Source organism: Cimex lectularius, unplaced genomic scaffold, assembly GCF_000648675.2.
Source record: "Cimex lectularius strain Harlan isolate CLEC.00 unplaced genomic scaffold, Clec_2.1 scaffold25, whole genome shotgun sequence".
In the NCBI taxonomy this organism is placed as follows: Eukaryota; Metazoa; Arthropoda; class Insecta; order Hemiptera; family Cimicidae; genus Cimex; species Cimex lectularius.
The window spans coordinates 213,322-220,977 of record NW_019392633.1 but is presented as its reverse complement, the minus strand read 5'-3'; the positions used below and the strand labels follow the sequence as shown (position 1 = coordinate 220,977).

General features: G+C 33.9%; 1 long non-coding RNA gene across 4 annotated transcripts in view; it reads right to left on the bottom strand.

Annotated features, from left to right (window-relative positions):
* Positions 1 to 2,199: 2,199 nt before the first annotated feature.
* Positions 2,200 to 7,656, bottom strand: part of LOC106668792 — a 53,104-nt gene continuing 47,647 nt past the window's right edge. For 3 of the 4 annotated variants that reach the window (XR_002909811.1, XR_002909812.1, XR_002909814.1), the window contains exons 3-4: positions 2,377 to 2,988; positions 2,200 to 2,292 (exon numbers count right to left, since the gene is read on the bottom strand). This is a non-coding gene — a long non-coding RNA (uncharacterized LOC106668792). The remainder of the gene's footprint in view (positions 2,293 to 2,376; positions 2,989 to 7,656) is intronic. The other variant, XR_002909813.1, reaches the window with a different exon arrangement.

The following is a 7,656-nucleotide window of genomic DNA, read 5'->3' as shown; positions in this document are numbered from 1 at the left end:
CGGACTGGTTTTTCTTGATATGGAGAAAGCCTTTGGTACAGTATGGCATGAAGGTATAATTCACAAAATTATTGGGTTGTCCGGAAAATAATGCAGGATTTTGGTATTAAACAAAAAAAAAGAAACTAGTTACTTTAAAGCAATGTTCTTTAATCAAAACCCAACGTGTTGGTAACTTATTAATTCCGTCTGAGTAGAATTCAGAATTTTTAGAATTGATAAAGTCAATAAATGCATTTTCCAGTTCCGTTTGATTTTTGAATATTATGTGTTGTAAGTAGTGGTCCAGGTGTCTAAAAAAATGGTAGTCAGTAGGCGAGAGGTCCGGAGAGTAGGGTGGGTGAGGCAAAGTTTCATAGCCAAGCTCCAATAATTTTTGTGACGTTACACGTGACACATGTGGTCGAGCGTTGTCATGCAACAAAATGGGCCCTTTCCGATTGACCAAAGAGGGCTTCATTACTGCCAATTTCTGATGCATGGTATTAATTTGGTTACAGTATGATTCAGCATTGATGGTTTCGCCAGGATTTAAGAAGCTGTAGTGTATTAAACCAAATGAAGCCCACCATACCGTAACCATTACCTTTTTTTGATGAGTTGGGGGCTTTGGAAAATGTATTGGAGCTTCTCCTTTGTCGAGCCACTGTCCAGAACGTCTAGTGTTATCGTAGAGAATCCACTTTTCGTCACATGTAACAATTCTGGCCAGAAATGGGTCATTTTTGTTTCGACAAAGAAGTGATGCACAAACATCAAAGCGCTGATTTTTTTGGCGATCGTTTAATGAGTGTGGAACCCAATTTTCGAGTTTTTTCACTTTTCCAATCGCCTTGAGGTGGTCAGCGACGGTCGTTTTACTGACTTTGAGTTGCTCTGCAAGTTCTCGAACAGTTGTTTTGGGGTTTTCTTCCACCACTGATCGCAGAACATCATCATTAAGAGAGGAAGGCCTTCCACGACCTTCTTCATCTTCAAGGCTGAAATCTCCCTCCCGAAATTTTTTAAACCACCTTTGCACAGTGCACTCATTAACACAACCCTCGCCCCAGACTTGGTTAATGTTTCTAGCCGTTTGGGCTCCGCTTCGGCCGAGTTTAAACTCGTAAAAGAAAATCGTACGAAATTCTCGCTTTGACATTATAAGGATGACTGAATTATTTCCAAGTAGCGGAATGCTACAGAGGTAAACAAACAATATCATTTGGAAGAGGATTAATAAGTGTTGACATTCATACAAATGAGTAATCCTGTAAACGTAAACAGAATATTTTATATAGATTTTTTTTAATGAAAACTTAAAATCCTGCATTATTTTCCGGACAACCCGATATTAAATACAACTTCCCAAAATACATTATCAAGGTGGTATACAGTTACCTTCACATGAGGTCTTTTCGAGTAGCCCTTCATAATTCTCTCTCTTCCCGTTTTGCCATCAAAGCAGGCGTGCCTCAGGGTTCAATTCTGGGACCGACCCTTTTTTGCATCTTTTTAAATGGTTTGCCTACGCTCAAATTCTGCCAACTCGCTTTGTACGCCGACGACATTACGCTTTATAGATCCTGGAGGATTAATGCGATCGTAAGAAACATTAATAAATAAAGAGCTGGAAAAGAGTAAGACGATTCTGCACTAGATGGAAGCTGAAAATTAACTCTTCCAAAACTAGTTGTATGTTACTCACTAACCGTAGGCTTCTGCTATTCCACAATATATTATTCGAGGGTAAGTTGTTTAAGAACTGTGAGGTATCTAGGGATCACTCTTGATGCCAAATTGAATTTTGGTGGTGGGTTCCCATTGCTCAGAAAGGAGCCAACACAATAAACTACTAATTTATAAAGTATTTATTAAAACAATGATGCTATATGCATCCCCGACATGGAATTTTACCTGTAAAACAAATTTTAATAGATTACAGGTAATCCAACATAAATTTCTGCGGCTAGCCACTGCCTCTCCCAGATATTACAGTTTGACAGACGTACACGAGGGAACTAACACGAAATGGGTATAGGAGGAAATATACGATGAGATCAGTAAATTCTTTAGGCGTATGAGTATCTCCTCAAATCTCAATTGCAGATTTATTAGTGCATATCCAACAAATGCAAATTGGAAACATAAGAGAATCAAACACAATGTACCTGGTTTATAACTTGTCATAGTTTTCAACTTCATAGTTATAAGAAATTGAAATTTGAAATTTATTTTTATTTACAAAATATATACAGTATTTACAAAAGAAATTAAAAGACTGGCTTCAGGCTTTCTGCCTATATACCTGATCTGAAATAAAAAAAGAACTAATTTAAACATATCTCAATATTAACACAGAGGGAAAAAAATTAAAAAATTAAAAAAAACCTTTACCTTATATGGTTAATTTACAGCAAAATGTGCTTCACTCTTTTGTACTTATATTTTTTGTAAAGTGTCTGCAAGGAGGCAGCTTCATAGTTAACAACATTTCTAATATTAGTGTATTCACTAAGTTCACAAGCTTTGCAAAATCTTGATGTTATACTGTGGGCTTGTGTAGAGACACTAGTCACCTCCAATACTGAATGCATGTAGTCTATTGGCGTCCACCTGTAAAAGGAACCAATCAGTCTCAAGCATTTGTTCTGCACAACCTGCAACTTCCTGTAGTTGGTGATACATGTATTAGACCAGACAGGAGCCGCATACAACAGCATGGGTCGAATATACAAATAATAAATTAACTTTTTATTAAATGTACTCAGATCAGTGTGTCTATTTATCAATGGAAATAAATTGCAGATCAGAGCCACTCCTCTATCGCATACCGTGTTGATGTGCTTGGTGAACGTGAGCTTTGAGTCCAGCATCAAACCGAGATACTTCACTTCTATTTTCCATGGAATACACCTTCCATTTATTGTCACAAAACAGTCAACATTAGGCCTTCTGCGAGTGAACAGAATCACCTCTGTTTTTGACTCATTATGTCTGATCCGCCACCTGTAAAAGTAATTAAATGTTTTCTCAAGGGCTAGTGAGAGATGCCTAGCTGTTGTATCTACCCTGAAAGGCGAGATCATAAAAGCGGTGTCATCAGCATATAGGGTACACTTTTAGTTCTGTTATACCATTAATAAGTAAATTGAACAATGTGGGCCCAAAGACAGAGCCTTGGGGTACACCAGCAGCAATTGGCCGAAAGACAGTGCTTACGTTGTTAAGCGAGACACAAAATTTCCTATCTTCCAGATAACTCCTTATTAAATAAACGATGTATTTACGGCGGTAGCCGAGTGTTAGCATGAGAGACTCTCTCGCCGCGGTCGTGGGTTCGATTCCCACCGTCGCCTCTGGCCCTTTTTTCACGATAACCCCCCCAATTTGAACACACATATAAGAATTCGTCACCATGGCTAATATGCATAGATCATAAGGCCAAAATTTAAAAAAAAATTATGTATTTAATTATTTATTTACTTCTTATTTACACTTTTTATATGCATTTATTTAATTCTATATATAGACTTCATCCCTCTGCATGTGATTTTTTGAACATAATTTTTTTCTCACAAATTATTGTGGAATTTCTTTTACCTCTTTGTATATAAAAATGATTAGTTGTAAATAATAGGAAGCCATAGTGAAACGTCACTTTCCCTAGGGAATCTGGGATGAGCCCCCAAAATAAACTCATTGTATATAAAACGATAGTTAGACCAATGCTATTATACGCCTGTCAGGTATGGAGCTACACAACAGCAATATAAAGTGCCTACAAACTACTCAAAATAAATTTTTAAGATTAAAAACATCATCTAAAAGAAGTGTTCCTATAAGCTGTATGCACGAAATTTTAAACATCTCACACATAAAGGATGATATCAAAAGGATAACTAGCTCCTTTTATGAACTTAGCGCTGAGAGTACAAATATGACAGTAAAGAATGTAGGAAACTATCACCTCATCAAAAATTGGAAACACATTTTAGTATGACTGCTTTGTATATTTATTCACTGTGTTATTATTTACTAAATTATTTATTAAATTGTTTAATTTTACTTCTTTATATATGCATTTATTTGTTTATTTACCAATTTAGTAAATGTTTGACTATGTATTGTACAAGTCAATTCAATGATTTTAATTTACAGTAATTAGTAATTATTTATTAACTTGCATATTTATTTATGTATTTATGAAATTAGCTATTATTAAAGTAAATGTGTTGTTTATCAAACTTATCTATTGTACATAATATATGCAATTATTTGTAACTTCCCTATTTATTAATGTATTCTTTCTGCAAATGGTTTTTTTTAAACAATTTTCACCACTGTTCTTATTTCTATAGGCCAAATCAGCAAATATTGTAAATATATTTAAGCCCTCTGCCACAAGGATGTATAATGTCCTAAACATTTCCCCTTATTCACTTTTTATAAAATATATGTAAAAGTATCTAATAAATAAACTCCAAACTAAAAAAATAAAATAAAATAAATCACTTTCCCTACAATCTAAAATTATTGTATATATTGTATTGCACATGTAGAAATAAAATTTATTGTCTTCCCAAAAAATTATTAATTTATAATAATTAGTAATTATTTATTAACTTGCATATTTATTTATTTATTTAGAAATTAGCTATTATTAAAGTAAATGTGTTGTTTATCAAACTTATTTATTGTACATATGCAGTCAATGATTTATAATTTATAATATATGCAATTATTTGTAACTTCCCTATTTATTAATGTATTCTTTCTGCAAGTGGTTTTTTTAAACAATTTTCACCACTGTTCTTATTTCTCTAGGCCAAATCAGCAAATATTGTAAATATTCTTAAGCCCTTTGCCTCAAGGATGTATAATGTCCAAGACATTTCTCCTTGTATTCAGTTTTTACAAAATGTATGTAAAAGTATCTAATAAATAAACTCCAAACTCAAAAAAAACTCACTTTCCCTACAATCTAAAATTATTGTATATAATAATAATAATAATAATAATACCTTCCTCCGGAACTTTTCAGGGAGGAGGCAATTCTTAGGTTTGTTGCTAGACTTTGGTCTAAGCCTTTCCATCTTCTATTTCCTTCAGTTTTCCGTAACCCTCACCAAGATATGTACTCGTTCCTAAGAACTAGGACGAGACCTCTCGGAATCCGCGGTACTGAAATGTTGAGATTAGGAGGGAATACCTTGCCGGCGGTTGAGGGTTTTAAATTGCTAGATATCCCACCGTGGGCATTACCTACTGCCACAATTATCGAAGATCTGGCCTTGTTGAACAAAAGAGAAACACCTTCTCTGATGATCAAGGCAGAATTCTTGCGAATTTTAAATAACTATCCCAATTATAAAGTTTTTTATACCGANATAATAATAATGCTTTATTAAACATAAAAAAAGGAAAAAAGACAATTTAGATTTCAAAGCATTTAAGGCCATGGATCTTGGATCCGTCTGCCAGAGGTCGTTGATTAAACAATCAGAAACGAAAAAATACACAATCAAATAAAATAAAAGTGATAGCCTACGCAATAAAAAGGAAAAAAAAGGAGAAACAACTGCCAAAATGCGAAAGAGAACATAAAAACAGGTTATACAATAGAAATCAAAAATTAAACTCATTAATTAATTCATATCGGTAGTTCCATGCATGCCTAGCGTAACGAATTAAGGGCTGCGAATTTGAGCCACTCAAAAACCGTAACAGGTCAACCTTGGGGAGAATGAAACATCCGAGATGCTATTGTATATATTGTATTGCGCATGTAGAAATAAAAATTATTGTCTCCCTAAAAAAATTATTTGTGTATACTCGGTTAAAGTGGCTGTCTACATGAATTGATGATTGAAGTACTGTAGAAAAGCGGACAAATAAAGCGCCTCTCTTTCTCAGTATGCAAAATGTCTTCCCTATGTAAATGGGGTGTCCCTTCCTCGCTCCGTCTCACAATTAGGACGGACAAAAGGGACAACGGGTGAAATATGTATGCAAATGGCGGAGGGATAAATAATAAGGGAGTCATGAATCACCTCAAGGAGGTACATGTCTTTAGTAGCATCGCTTCGGATTTATTCCGTTACTAAATCAGGCAGCCCTTTTGGGCCACCATGTGAAGAACGCTTATGAAAATGTTGTCCGACTCGGTCGGGCTTATTCTCATGGAGAAAGGACGCCGTATCGCATAGGATTCAGACTTGTTAATTTATGGGGCCCAGTCGGCATAGTGGCAAAAATTAGTTGTGCTCAATAAATTATTTCTATTAATGTTTTTAAATTTTTGGGGTACTTTCGCCTTGACGCTTGTAAATTCCACTTGTTAATTTTAGTAATATTTACACAAAACCTTTTATCCGCACATTCAGGCAAATTCTCCAGTATAGAGCTTTCGTTATTTTTATAAATCGACCGATCCATCGACATTCTATACTTTTTACGAAATAAGTAGCACGGAAGCATACTCTCGGATGTTTTATAAGAGTCCTGTATCAAGCAATTTTCACATCTTATTTCTCAGATTTTCATTGTAATGTATAATTTTAAATGTGTGGTGATTGGTGACCGTTAGTCGATAATAATTCATAAATCGTGAGATGCAGTCTGATGTAATGGAGGTTTCAGAAAAACATTGTCTTTATCGTGACAACGTTTCAATCTTTATTTAGATCATCTTCAGGGCCTGGGATTTACAAACATTGTTTAAATTTAAAAATACGTGTAGGATGTGGAAAAAAGTGAATTTATACAATGCAAAAAAATATTTTTTTTATATTCAATCGAAGTATTTCTATTTACCCAAAGTATTTGTTTTCTGCGTAATTGTGCCATTCTTGTTGGATATATCCAACGTATATAAACATAAAACAGCAATATCTCACTGGCACTCTCAACATGACACGCAAGAATGGCACAATTACGCAGAAAACAAACACTTGATATAAAAAAGAATAGACTGAATATAAAAAATATTTTTTGCATAGTATAAATTCACTTTTTTCCACATCCTACATGTTTTTGTTAAAATTAAACAATGTTTGTAAATCCCAGGCCCTGAAGATGATCTCAATAAAGATCGAAACGTTGGCACGAAAAAGAAAATGTTTTTCTGAAACCTACACCACACCAGCCCGCATCTCACGATTTCTGAATAATTTTTGTTCTAAGAAGTAACTCATGCCTAAACAATATTTCAATAGTAAGTTTGAAGGTATGTGGCTTTTTTAATATTGAGCTATTCTAATTTCACACCATGACCAGTTTGTGGTTCGCCTAATGAAAATGACAGCCTATTCCATTTTATAGCGGTTTGTACAAGGCTGGCTTTTAAGTACTACTCTGGAAGTGGTTTAGAACTTACACATTGGAAGGTGGTCTATCTTTAAAACAAATTAATAGGGAAAAATTGGTTTGTGCTTATTAATTATTGTAAAGAAGCATTTAAACATCGACAGTTGAATATTTAGTTTGTTTTAAATTATTGTAGAAGTAAGAAAATTATTGTTTTTGTCTTCTTAACGAAAAAGTTCTTTTTTATATGAACTATTAATTTATTCAAGACTTAATTAAAATAAGGTTCCTTTCAATGTTTCAAAAATATATTTATTATTCAATATCGTTAATAATTACGTATACAAGTTTATGTTTTGTTATGTTGGT